At 40.3% G+C, this 12190-nt stretch overlaps 1 non-coding gene across 1 annotated transcript; it reads left to right on the top strand.

Annotated features, from left to right (window-relative positions):
* The first annotated feature begins 2456 nt into the window (after window positions 1-2456).
* On the top strand, window positions 2457-2534 carry TRNAR-CCU (transfer RNA arginine (anticodon CCU)). Its single transcript has one exon. It is a non-coding gene; the product is annotated as a tRNA-Arg (tRNA).
* Window positions 2535-12190: the final 9656 nt, after the last annotated feature.

Below are 12190 nucleotides of genomic sequence, written 5' to 3' on the forward strand. Positions count from 1 at the left end.
TTCTGTGCTTTTGCTTATTATCACTTTTTCCTTTTCATTAGATTTTTTTTTTGTTCATTAGAATTTATGATCCATGTCCATCATTACACTTTCACATCTCTGAGTTTGTGTTAAATTTTCTTTGGGAGGTTAATAAACGTTGGGGGGGGGGACACACAGAGTAGAGATTTTTATGTAGTCTAAAAGGATCCTTTTAAGTAGTTTACAATTTCATTAGGTCAATTAAGCAATTTCCTTGGGCATTATTATTATTTATTTCATAAACAGTGTGACATTTCTCCCAGAAATGGCAAAACTTGCTTAGCTTTTATTTGTTTTGTTTTAAATGCTGCTTTTGTAGCAGCACTCTCCCTATCAGCTGTACAGTTGGGGCCGGTTGTTATAGGAAAGAGAATGTATATTTATTGTTTGTGATGGTGTTTGACAGGGGGAATGGATTCAGACACAGAACAATTATATTACAGTCCCTTTGGGAATGCCAACACCAAATTTAGCCAGACTGATGGGGTACTGTCTAGACGGCCCCTTTTGTGTATCAGCTGTTCTCTCCCCCCCCTTTATTGTAATGCTTGAATGTATGACATAAAACCTGCATATGGAATCTGAACATAAACATCCCTGCAACCTTGCTGCTTTTATAAATCTTCATTGGCATTAAGCATATAAAAGCCCAGCCCATCCATATAGTGTTGCATGTTCAGATATTATACATGCAGCATACACATCATGTACAAAAAACATGTTACGATTTTTATTTCCCCTGTAATTAAAATGTGATTTGCTAGAATTAGAAGATAAAGCCACATGGATTATAAATGAGTCTTGGATGATTTCTTAGAAGTCGGAATGCTTTTTTCCTTCTTGGCCAAATAAGATCATAGCATGGAAATGGAGAGAGGTGTGACATACAGTGTAGTTTTGCATTTTGACAGACCAAACAATACCTCCAAATAAGGAAATCTTTTAAAGGTGTCTATGTGGTCATTATTTTGTTAAAAAAATAAATAAAAATAAATGGTTCACAGCATGCACCTATAAAACCCTAGCACAGATCTTCTGTAGCCAGGGAATAAAGGAGGTATGTTCATAAAAAAAATCACCCACAAATTAATTAAAAAAACGAAAAAGCAAATGTGCTCCTTTTGCTGAGCAGAAAGAATCTTATTTATATGTTTTACTTTTCCATGCTGCAATCAATGATCAGCTCAGCCAAGGGCTTCAGCAGTTCAGGCTCAGGTCAGTTTCCTTTTGAGAGAGAGAGAGCACATTAAAAACTAATCATGTTTGTAATAATCTCTTCACTTACAAATGTAAAAGCTGAGCAGATCTCTTACACGGGTGTGGCAAGCAAAGCAAGAGCTATATCAGCTCAGACACCACTAAATCCAGACAGTTCTTGGCTCAGGAAAAGACAAATAACTGTCCTCCATTCTTTTCAGCCCCTTGAGATAGAAGATTAACAAATGGCAACAGCAAGGCATTCATGGCTTTCAGTTTCATGTTATCTTTGCAAGACTCGTCTGAAGTATCTTAGGTTGAGGGAGAGTTACTGGGCCAAGGCCATCCAATGTGTCTTTGTGACTGTTGTGGGATTTGAACCCAGGCGTTTTTGGCACACTGTTCAGGGGACCACATTGGTTCTCATCAGCAAGCGTGGCATGCACCAAGGATGGGCAACCAGTGACCCTCAAAATGTTTCAGGACCTCCAACTCAATCTGTCCTAGCTGAGACAGTGGGACCTGTAGCCACAATCCCGCCACCCGTGGCAGTGCCAGAACTCTACACTAGTTGATATATTTTTGGGAAAGGGCCATAGCTCAGTAGTTCAATTCCCAGCATCTTCATGCTGGGCTGAGGAGAAAACCTTGCTTGAACCATTGGAGAACCACTGCCAATCAGTGTAGTCAGTCCTGAGCTGGATGGACCATCAGTCTGACTTTGTATAAGGCAGCTTCCTATGTTCCTATTGTTTTCTAGGATGCTGCCAATTTTTACTGCAATGAACATTCTGAAGAATGGACATTCTCTGTGGCCACCAGTCTTGTTCACCCCATAGGGCGATGGGCTCCAAAAGCATGAACAGCAAATAACCATCATGAGTAGTCATTTCCCCCATCATCTGACCACAGAAGCTTTTTTAAATCTAATTTAAGAACTGTCACATGCCTTCCTTTCTCATTTTTAAGAGAAGAGATTGTAAATTCTTATTCCAACTCTTCTGGTCAGGTCAGTGGGGAGGAAGCCCACTAGGGATGGAGGAAACTGTGCCCTTCCTTGATCGTGATGGATGCCAAGTGCCACTGGCTCCAGCTGGCAAAGAGACATGAGAATGCCCAATCCCTAATCTTCATGATTGGTCTTGTCCATGCATTTGAAATTCAGTGGCTTATCAGAGTGGCAGAGGATTATGCAATGGGAAAGCATGATGCTAGCTGAGCTTTAAAAGGGGTCAGGGGCCTCTGAGATTAAGCTCAGTTGGTAGAGCATGAGACTCCTAATTTCAGGGTTGTGGGTTTGAGCCCCACATTGGGTGAAAGATTCCTGCATTGCAGGGGTTTGACGTGATGACTCTTGTGGTCCCTCCCAACTCTACGATTCTATGAGTAAAGTCTTGTAAATTCTGTTGAGTTCTCACAAAAAAGCAGTAACAGCAAAGCATGTAGACTTGGAATTAATCTAGTGTGGATTAGCTCCTAGTGAACTGCAGTTCAGAACTCAGACAGCATCATACCACGATTACCTTCCTCCTCCACACTTTTATCTGACATAAATTTCAGTTTCTACCTTCTGAGGAGTGAAAGAACCAACTCTACTTTTTTCAGTTGAAAGAGACTGCATCTTGGAGGTCACAGTAGAGGTTACCAGTGGGGAAGGAAATTCCAATGTATAAAGAAGCATGCATTTTTGGCTGTGACCCGTGGGCAAATGCAGGACTCCATGTTGTTTCAAAAGTTATGGTTCTTCATCCTGCCATCTCCTCCAGGGGTTAGCACAATCACCCCCTGCTGTGGACAATTAGGATCTGAGCCATTTTTGTGCAGTGGGGGAGAAAACCCAGATTATTTCACTCATTGTACCAAGCTGGATAGGACACATGAGTCAGAAGAATGATTTACAACATATTGTGGCATGTTGGGCAACTTAACTGGGAGCAGAATTATGGCTGCAGTTTGAGGGCTGAAAATAATAACTGAAATACAGAAATGGCTCGGAACAGTAACATGGTGAGTCCAAAGAAAAGCAGCCATAGAAAACTCAGCCCATGCAAAGTGAAGGAGGTGAACCCACAAAGTCCAAATATCCTTATATTTGTTTTTCCCAAATAGAAACTGGGCATTGGCAGAGAAATTTCCGTTATTTTATTTATTTATCTATCAGATCTTTATCCTGCCCTTTCTGTCACATGAGCCCGGAGTGGAAAACATATATGTAATAATAATAGTATTAAAAATAAAATAAGAACATATTTAGTATAATTAAAAACTGCTTAAAATGCCTCAAAACAATGAAACACAATGAAATATAACAAAACTGGTAACCCAGGGTGCCTGAATAGGCTTGACAAAACATATCAACAGGCAGCTAAAATAATACAATGATGGCGCCTGCGTAAGGTCAATAGGCAGGGAGTTCCAAAGATACACTTCTTGCACTAAAATGTGGATGTACATCCAAATGTGGCGCATCCAATTGAAGTGAAGGAGTACTGCAATCCAAATGGGTATTCTTATGTACATGTGCATCCTAATGCACATTTGTATATGTGGTTATAGTTCTCATAGTGTGTGTGCGTGCATGCGCATGTGTGTGTATATTTTCACATGGATCTCCTTATGTGGATTTTTATTGCTCATTTCCATGCTCTTCCATCTTTGGGGATTTAAAAAAATTGTAATGACCATAAAATCATAGAATTGTAGAGTTGGAAGGGACCCAGAACACAATAAATAAACAGTTCGGCACCTATATAGAAAAAAGTCCATTTATCCCTTCCAAAGAATTTAACTGATTTTTCAAAATATTTCCCCTTCTTTGTCACCACAAACAGCACAATGTTATGTATAGTTAAGCTGAAATGTTTCACATTGCATCTTATGTTTCATTGTTTATTGCTTTGTTTGCTTGGTCATTCTAGTTTTTTGTGTCTTTTTAAAAAAATTCAGTGGGGATTTGAGCATTGGTATATTATTATTGTTATTATTAATATTATTAATATTAATTAAAAATTATCATTTATTAAAATTGTATACTGTCCTTTATCCATAGATCTCAGGGCAGTTCACAACATAAAATTAGAATTTTAAAAAAGATAAAATATTTTTTAAAAATGCAAAAGAAGAAGAAAGCATTCTGCCTTATTGCTGTAATTGTAGCTGTTATTATATGTTCACTCAAGATCTAAGATTCTGTGTTTTATGTATGTTAAATTTATTGTACAGGTCAAGTTTTTATCTTTTTGTATGATTCTTATGTATAATTTATATCCATGTGTTTTTGTTTGGCTGCAATCTTTATTTGGTTGCCTTATTAATAAATTCAAAATGTAACATTATATGTATAAGTAGAGCTGGCGTATTTTGTTGGTGTACAAACCAGTGGCATGGTTCAAACTGCTTTACTGTGGGATCATCGCCACACTACCTCTGTGAGCAATATGGTCCGGGCACCTGAGCACAGCAGTATCCTTCCACTTCACAACTTGCACGTAAGACAGGTCTCTGCTGAGAGGACCACACCATGCTGATAGCAAAGTGAATACATGATGTTCCAGCAGCGATTCAATGAGATTTGAATGACATGCATGCCATGGTGGATGGGGAAAGAACTGTACTGCCCATGTAGGCCCATCAAGCAATGCACAGCCCTTGGATATGTGGTGCTATCTTGGTGGAAATTGGTTGCTGGAATTCACAGCAGATTTCTTTCTGTGGGGAACTGTGACTTCAACTCTGCTGGGTACCAGCACCCCTGCTTGATACAGCATCAGTAATAATGATGATGATAATAATAATAATATTAATAATAAGGGATGTGATCCATGAGAGGCAGTCAAGTACAACATTCCTTGTAATGCTAGAGGAGACATGTGAGGGAATGTTTGGTCCAGCCAGTTGAAACTTCCTCTTCCTCCTGGCTGGAGCATCCTTTTATCTGCATGTGATAGAAGGTGGGTATGACCTAACCTGTCCAGGTAACAAAAGGACGAGTCACACAGCACACCTTCCTCTTTTTGACTTCATTCTTTGTTTGACCAACTTCTAGCTAGGACTGCTCTGCTAGCAGAAGCACTGGGATTATTCCCCCATATAGAGTTGATCCACATGTACATATTTGTAACTAGGTCTGCCTCCAGGAAGCCAACTGTGAACTGATGTGAGTAAACTTCTTTTATTGACTTTAAATAAGATTGTTGTGTTTTTATTCTTTTAAGAGGGATAAAAGGGAATTTACCAGGAATGTACAATTCAACCTGAGACAGATTGAATTGTATAATAGCTGGTTGCTGGCTCGTGTGAGCCTCTCACTATCCACTGTGCATATAAAAAGGAGAATGTAACTCTGCTACATAAAGGAACTTGCTAGCGCAAGTTAGGAAGGATATTAAAAAAGAATATATCCTCTCCTGCCACCTTGAACATTTCCACAAATAAGTCCCAGCATAACAAGCCTTAACAAAACGAGATCCTTTGTCAAGATCATGTACAGACTGACTAATCGCCAAGATCAGTCCAGGTTTCCCCTAATCATATGATATGTACAAAGTAATGGTTTCTTTTTAAGTAAATGTAGCTAAGATTAGGCCTAGCCCCATTGAATTCAGAAGCATTAAGAGCCTGTTTAAATACAGTCCTTTTCTAGACAGCATCTGTTTGGACTAGGTCATAATAGGGATAATTAAAAAATAAATAAATTACAAGTTGTGTGTCTTTATTTCTCAGTTCGATCCTTTTGCATGTTTTTGTAGGTTCTGTGGAATTTTATGCATTGTGATTTGGTATTATTTTTTAATTGATTAAAGATTTGTAATTCTTTATCATAACTGATAAGTGTAAACTATCATTTGCTGATGTTTAATTTTACTGTTTACTATAGATTTAAATGGGTTGTTGAATATTTCTTTATTTGATGTAAGTTGTTTATTTTAAAGTTATTGTGATCCAATTATATTGGATCAGATTGTTACTATTAATGTTTGATGTTTTAGTATGTTTTTATATGTATTGGAAGCCACCCAGAGTGGCTGTGGCAACCCAGCAGATGGGTGGGGTATAAACAACAGCAACAATAATAAATCAATTATTCTCCCCCTTGTTCCTGATGTAAATCTTCACTCACCCCTTCTTCCCTGGCGGAGAAGGAGGCACCATTTTGTGGTTTGTCTCAGGTGCCAAATGTCTTGAGCAGCCTAGCCCATGGGTATCAAATGCCTAACTTCCCATAACTCTCTTTTAAGAATCCTGCTTGTTTAAGTTAACCAAAACTGTCTTTACCTGATTTATTGGAATCTTGAGTTATTTATAGATAAAATGATTTACATGTTTGTGAGCTATGAGCTGTGAGTGAAGCATTACTGAAGAAGAGTTTTCTTTGGGGATTGCACTTCCATTTAAGTTTATTTTCCTGTGTTTCTTTCCCCCGCCCCAGCCCCACTACATGTTGTGATTTCCTAAAGGAAATGACTTACTCTTCTTTTTATCTCTTTCTTTCTCGTCGTGATAAAACACACACTTTGGGGCTACATTTCTAGGGAGAGAGTAATGTAGTTTATCAGTTGGCATCAATTGAGCTAAGTCTAGAGCTTGCTTGGAAAGTGGATGAGGAAAATTCCATTTTTAAAAAAGAAAAAGAGGCAAGATGGAAAGAGTTTGGAGCTGCTCTGGGCCCCAAGGAAAAAGGGGGCAGAGCAGATTAAATGATTTCTTTTTGAACAGTTGGCTGGACCAATACAATCTGTAAAACATTCAGACTTTTGCATTTTTCATCACAGTTAAAGGTTGGAAGAGCATGAAATGGAGCAGATTCACTTGTATGTTTAGGCTAACAGTTACCTGATAGGATTTGCTGCTCTGCCAAGATTCAGTTGCACAAGAGAAACTGGATTCCACCACGCAGCTCTGGCTTAAGTTGGGAAATGCTGTTAAACCGTCCCAGCACTCCAACCCCAGAGGGAGGCTTCTTAATAACAATAGGTCAGACAGAGCAAGTAATGTGGCACTCTCTGAACCCTTTAAGAGCTTCCAGGTGAGGCTTGCTCAGCAATCAGACTAACCAATGTGGAAGAAATATCAACAACCTCAGATATGCAGATGACACAACCTTGATGGCAGAAAGTGAGGAGGAATTAAAGAACCTTCTAATGAGGGTGAAAGAGGAGAGCGCAAAATATGGTCTGAAGCTCAACATCAAAAAAACGAAGATCATGGCCACTGGGCCCATCACCTCCTGGCAAATAGAAGGGGAAGAAATGGAGGCAGTGAGAGATTTTACTTTCTTGGGCTCCATGATCACTGCAGATGGTGACAGCAGTCACGAAATTAAAAGATGCCTGCTTCTTGGGAGAAAAGCAATGAAAAACCTAGGCAGCATCTTAAAAAGCAGAGACATCACCTCGCCGACAAAGGTCCGTATAGTTAAAGCTATGGTTTTCCCAGTAGTGATGTATGGAAGTGAGAGCTGGACCATAAAGAAGGCTGATCGCCGAAGAATTGATGCTTTTGAATTATGGTGCTGGGGGAGACTCCTGAGAGTTCCATGGACTGCAAAAAGATCAAACCTCTCCATTCTTAAGGAAATCAGCCCTGAGTGCTCACTGGAAGGACAGTTCGTGAAGCTGAGGCTCCAATACTTTGGCCACATCATGAGAAGAGAAGACTCCCTGGAAAAGACCCTGATGTTGGGAAAGATGGAGGGCACAAGGAGAAGGGGACGACAGAGGACGAGATGGTTGGACAGTGTTCTTGAAGCTACCAGCATGAGTTTGACCAAACTGCGGGAGGCAGTGAAAGACAGGAGTGCCTGGCGTGCTCTGGTCCATGGGGTCACGAAGAGTCAGACATGTCTAAACGACTAAACAACAACAACAAATGTGACTCTGCCTATCTATTTCCTACAATAGACCATTCTTGCCTCATCTTGACCCCACCACATGACAGAAATTTGGTCTTAAGCGCAAGACAGATATGAATGTGACCAAGTGCTTGCTGATGTGAGCATTCCTCACATGCCTCATCATATATAACTGTGCTTACCACATGGAATCAATGTGCCAGACTGGTGCACTGAGGCTGCACACATACAGCGCTTTATTCCATTTTTGCATTATTATTTTTTACTGGATAATTTCCACATTTTATGCCATATTTCACACAACGAGGCACTTCTGGAAATCTAGTGGAATCTAGCCGAAGTTTAGCACTTATTTCCATGTTAATTGCATGCAGGAAAAGGCCAACTTGCAGCCCTGGTAAGTTGGAAAACCACAGGGTAGTATGCCATTGTACAATTATTTCCCACCGTTTTTGAGGGGGATGAAAAGTGCCCAGGTATATAAATGGTGGCTTGGTGGTGACATATCTGCCAGCAAGTGCTGTTGTGTCATGCCATGCCCACTGGTGTGAATGAAATATAATGCAGCACGGAATATTGATTTAAAAAACTGCAGTTCCATAATTCAACAGGTAAAAGGAGAATTAGAAAGCTGGGCAGAAGTACTAGCATCAGAACCAGGAAAGCTAGTGCAACAATCCCCACATTTGAATGCACCCTAACTCTCCACAAAAATGAACCAACTTGCTGGCAAGTGCATTGATATGTGATGGTTAACATGCAGAAAGTTTACCTGAGAAAGCACACTGTCTTTGAATGTAGAAATGGGACCAGGTACCTTCCTCAGATAGACGTAGGTTGCATATCATGCGATTTGTGATGGACCATTGCATGCAATCAAATTATGACATGATAAACTGGGTTTCTGTCTAACAGCTGTGAGTATGCTATTAAGGTGTGTGAATGTTCTTTCTTCTTGTTTGAAATGACTCCCCAGTTCAGCTAGTTTGTGAGATGAGAAGTTGCTAATGAATATGCAAGGGATGGGAACAGCAGCTGCTCGTGAAGTCATAATGTACAGAATATCTTTTTATATTTGTCCAATGTGCAATAATGTGCACCAGCACTGCTATTTACACAAGCCAAATCTAAACAATTTATATGTATCTTATTGAAATTATGGAATATTACTATATATTTTGCCCATTTCCAAATGAAGATGAAAGCTTTGACTTCCAGGTTTCTGTGACATCATATCGAATTAGCCACTAACTAAGAGTCTTGGCTACCGGTAGATAATAGCCAAACTGTGTTTTAACTCAGTTTGTGCGTTCCTGAAAGATTTGTTTATGGGTGCGTGCGTAGTTCCCCCCATTTTTTTGGTACATTACAAATTACTATTTCATAGAATGACAGAATCATAGAATTGAAGAGCTGGAAGGTAAAACCATGGATCATAGAATTGAACCTGCTGCAATGCAAGAATATTTCTTCTTGGCAAAGCTGCAAACTCTGTTTTAAAATTTGAAACCAGATACCGTATTTTTCGCCCCATAAGACACACCTGGCCATAAGATGCACCTAGTTTTTAGAGGGGGAATGCAAGGAATGCAAGGGGGGGAAATTCTTTAAAGGGAGCGCTGAGCAGAGCCTGTATGCATCCCAGGCTCTGCTCAGCGCTCCCTTTCACGAGCCGCACGGAGCGCTGCGCAGCGATCCCTCTCACTGTTCTGGCTTCTGGGATAGCCGCATGAAGCCTGCATGCACTCTATAAGATGCACACACATTTCCCCTTACTTTTTAGGAGGGAAAAAGTGCGTCTTCTAGAGTGAAAAATACAGTATATATTTCCAGGACAGGGCCTTAGCTCAGTGGTAGAGCTAAGGTCCCGGGGTCAGTTCCTGGCATCTCTAGATAGTTTGGGAGGGACCCCTATCTGAAACCCTGGGAGCCGCTGCCAGTCATTGTAGAAAGTAGACAGCACTCAGCTAGATAGGGCAATGGTCTGACTCTGTATAAGCCAACTTCCTATATACTTATTCTATGTAATATGCTCCTATATATCTTTCTTTATAACCCCCACTTGACATCTACATTGTGGGTAGCGGAGAGATCAAAACTAGGTTTTTCAGGTGATTACCGTAATTACTGTGGCTCCCCGCCCCCCGTTACTGTTCTTAAATATTGTACAGTACAAACATATACACGTTCACCAAGTTCAGTGGGATTTACTTCCAGGTAAGTGTGTATAGGATTTCAGCCTTGCTGTAGACGAATGCAGTGCTGAAATGTTATCCTGATATTTTTTTCTCATCAAAAGAAATTGCATTCCAAAATTATCAAAGGGGAGAGAAATTCCTGTGAAATTTACATGGGTGGGATTTTCATAACGCATTTGATATTTCTGAGGTGGTGGTGGCTGTTTCTAAGTGTCCTTTATTCTGTTCTGCTGATCATCTCAAAAGTGGTCTGTGCTCTTCAGCCTTCCTAGATGCCTACACTTCAATTATAGCCCAGGAGAAGACACCATGAGTTAACACCTGCTAATGGGGTAGCCCCCCCCCCAGTTCAGGATGTGTGGGCAGCCAGGGAGTCTGCGGAGAACTTGAAAAAACACACATTGTGCCCCCAAAGATCTCATGTCACATTCATTGAAATACTAAAGTGCTCTGGGAATGAGGCAGAAAAATGGAAGCCTCTTTTGCAGGGTAAGAAAACTTTCATGAAATTGGAGAGCAGATCTCAGCACAGCACCAGTGTAGGCATGTAATGAATATCTAGCTCTGTGGAATTCTCTGAGTCAGAATTTTTGTATTTCTCTTTCATGTTCTGCTAGGGTGTAATTTTTCACTTCTCTGTCATCAACAGCTTCAGATATATTTCTAAATGTTGCCTTACGTCTTTTAGTTTTTCCAGTTTTGCTGCCTCTCAGTTATGAAGGATGTTGTTTTTATTGTACTAGTATTGTATGAGTGTTTATTATCATTATTGTACACTGCCCTGAAATCCATTGGCTGAAGGGTGACTTTGAAATATTTTAAGTAAATAAATGCACTTGAAGCAGAACTTTCCTATTTCTTTGTGCCGTCATATTATTGCATAGTTTGTATCCTTAAGTGGCAAAACTCTGTATTCATGTGAAATGAAAAGATCCATCACATGTGACACAAAAGTAAATAAGTAGTTAGGAAATAGGGATAAATGTGGTTCTTTTTTCTTCTTCTTTTTTGCAGTTCTTAAATGATGTAGTGTGATTCTCCTGGTGGATTGGTGATAAATGGATACGTGTTTTTCAGGAGCTGGATTTCGTTATTATTTCTCTTTTTCCCACAGGATCATGATGGCTTTTTGCTGAATTTTTAAGATGGGCTTCCCCTTTGAAGAGCTTATCCAAATTGCCCCAAGGGCATGTGTGTCTGAAATATGCTTTAACATATGTTTGATCTCTCTAGTCATCAGAAACATTTTCTAGATACAGTAGCAAAGAGATGGGTGTAGATTTGGAGGAGAGCATCCATAGTAGGATCAGGCAGGCCTGAAATATAACACTAACACTCAGTAGGGATGGGGGACTCCAGATGGAGTCAAGCTCAATGACCAGCTGCTTGTATAGGCTGATGTGGGTTCATGTTTAAGCCATGGTTATACACACAGATTCAGGAGTGCCAACTTGAATAAAAAGTTGGTGGGTAGGTAAGGCCTGCCTGCCTTACATAATCAATCACATGTTGCAGCACACACACACCATTTGAATTGCAATGCCCATTTACTTGGGGCCCCCCTCAAATATTTTATTGAGGAGGGGCCAAAGGGACCTCATCCCCTATACACAGATTTGAAATGATACACTAAGGTAAGGTAAATGACCCCTGGAGGGTTAAGTCCAGTCAAAGGTGACTATGGGGTTGCGATGCTCATCTTGTTTTTAGGACGAGGGAGCCAGCATTTCTCCACAGACAGCTTTCCGGGTCATGTGGCCGGCATGACTAAACCACTTCTGGTGCAACAGAACACAGCGCACAGAAATGCTGTTTACCTTCCCACCACAGCAGTACCTATTTATCTACTTGCACTGGTGTGCTTTCGAACTGCTAGGTTGGCAGGAGCTGGGACAGAGCAATGGGAGCTCACCCCATTAGTGGG

Source organism: Podarcis raffonei, chromosome 11 (assembly GCF_027172205.1).
Source record: "Podarcis raffonei isolate rPodRaf1 chromosome 11, rPodRaf1.pri, whole genome shotgun sequence".
In the NCBI taxonomy this organism is placed as follows: Eukaryota; Metazoa; Chordata; class Lepidosauria; order Squamata; family Lacertidae; genus Podarcis; species Podarcis raffonei.